A 2,580-nucleotide genomic window follows, 5' to 3' on the forward strand; every position below is an offset into this window, starting at 1 on the left:
CAGCAGGTTCTCGTTGATCGTGGCTGCTGCTGTGGTCCTGCATGACGTCCACTACACATATTACTACTGTCATTATTGTTACCATATCTCCATCACAGTTTATAGTTAGTTGATGATTTGCTGCTGCTGTGCATCTGTGTCTCTCTATCTCTATCACAGGTTCCACTGCTACTGTAATCATTTTATCATTTGTTGTAATTGTACAATATGTTTGTGTTGATTTGTCCTGTACACGTGACATCCATTGCACGTCTGTCCGTCCTGGGAGAGGGATCCCTCCTCTGTGGCTCTTCCTGAGGTTTCTTCCACCTTTTTTCCCTGTTAAAGAAATCCGTAAACAATTTCACTTGATGATATGATTATCATACATCATCACCATGTAGCTGCTTTTAAATGTCAGTATGTCATTAAATGTGCATTGATACTTATATTTAAACAGGAAATATATTATATTGAGACATCACTCAGATCAAGAAAAATATGATGATAATTAGATTTCACATATGTAGTTTTACATTTATTGGGTAACATGATAACACATTTTAAATCAACAAAGAAAAGAAAGAATCACAGCTGTTTGTACTACGCATATGCACAATACAAAGTAATGCAGCATGTTAAAACAAGCATAGAGTTTAAAAAAAGTGCTTGTCTCTAATGCTTATGTTTATTTATTTTATTGTTTATGTTAGACTTCTTCACTTCAGGAAAGTTTACCCAGCAGTGCTGTTTCACTTGCGTATCGGTGTACAGGACGTTGTTACAGGAGGGGCAGACATGTACCTCATCCTTGCAAGAATCCAGGCAGACGGCATGAAACAGCAAGGCCAGCACTGGTGTAGTGTATCAGAATAAAGTCAAAATAATATTTACGTCAATGTGTACACATTTTAATTTATAGGCTGTGTGTTGTGTGTGTGTTTTTGTTCCTACTCACAGGAAAAGCCCTATTAGACACAGCACACCCATGTGCGCGTACCATTTCTGTACTCAGTTCTAGTGAGAGCAGAGGTTGGCAGTGAGGACACGTCATCTGTGGGGACAATCGGTTGGCAGGTGCTCACCACCGCCACATGGTTCACTATGAGGAAGACACACAGCGAACTAGTGAGGGGCAGTAGTACTTGGGGATCCACTCTCTCTCCACATTTGCATGTCTATGAACCCTTTGTGTGTGTGTGTGTGTGTGTGTGTGTGGTGGTGTGGTGTGTGTGTGGTTGTGGTTGTTTTTGGGTAAAAATGCATGTAAAACTTGAAACTAAAGAAAAACTAAAGTATCATCTATTCTATTCTTTTTTTATTCACAGCCTGTAACACTTCTATACATTCAAAGTTGTTTCAACTTGTGAGAAACAACAGGAGAGTGATACCACCAGAATAGACAACCTGGTGGTGAAGCAGGTTGAGAAACTGCTTAAGAGAGGTTTTAAATAACAGAATGATAAAGAAGCTCATTGAGGAATAGCTCAAGAATAAGAGCACATTACAACAAGCAGGTAAAATCACACAGATTGAGGGTGTTCTGTTTTATTCCCGTTTGATTGGTAGGCTGAGTATGTACACCCGTAGGGGGGCCGGGGTACGGCGGTGCGGACATTTCTGGAGGGGAGGTCCCTTTTCCATGATTCTGCTACGGTGCAGGAGTAAATGTTGAACAGAGTGTTAAAGAGTAAACTGATTGCGCGAGAAAGAGGTTGCTAAACAGCTTTGAGCTATTTTTATGATGATGGTCCATAACAAAGGGCAAGCTGATTTATGACTTTGATTCCAGTTTAGATTGTAAACAGCTGATTGCCCAACGTGAAACTAGAAGACCAGAAGATTCCCATTGTCCTGGGCTCACAAGTTTTTTTTTTTTTTTTTTTTTTAACAATTTATTTGCATGTATTTTGCCAACACACCTATTAACAACTAATGCAAACAAACCACTGTGGTTTTGAATGTGTGTTGAAACTGCCCTAACACTGTGGGTAGGGGCTATCACTCTCCAGGGTAGTGCCATTTGATTGAATGCAAGTGTACTGACAATGTAGTAAATGCGTGAGAAATAATCTCTGCCGGGACTGAGAGAGAATTTGATGCATCTGAGATAACACAAAAAACAAGAACAAGCCTTTTGCCAATGTCACTTTGTCGTGTCATGGCAGGAAAGTTGTGTACGTTTGTTAACAATGGTTTCTCTGTTTCTGTTTTTCTGTATTTGCATCATTTTTTAATACCGCTGCCGACTGTATGTGCAAACATCATCTGTGTTTCTTTAGCTTTATTTGCATTGAGAATACAGGATGATGCTTACTTTCCCATGACCAGCCAGGATTATTTGATCTGCTGAATTCCTATAAAATATGATGATGACTTTGACCTATAAACATGTTCACCTGAGCCAACTGAAAATGATTTAATGACCTACTTTTATCACTTAGTATCTTTTGTATCTGTTGTTCCCAGGTAACTGGTACACACATAAAAAAACAACACAATTCCCACAAACATTATAATGTGACTGTAGTTGTAAGTACAACTTGTTTCTATTTATATACACTCATATATTTTGTTTGTGATATACAGATCTTTTTTGGA

The sequence above is a fragment of the Larimichthys crocea genome, chromosome XXI, assembly GCF_000972845.2.
Source record: "Larimichthys crocea isolate SSNF chromosome XXI, L_crocea_2.0, whole genome shotgun sequence".
Lineage (NCBI taxonomy): Eukaryota > Metazoa > Chordata > Actinopteri > Sciaenidae > Larimichthys > Larimichthys crocea.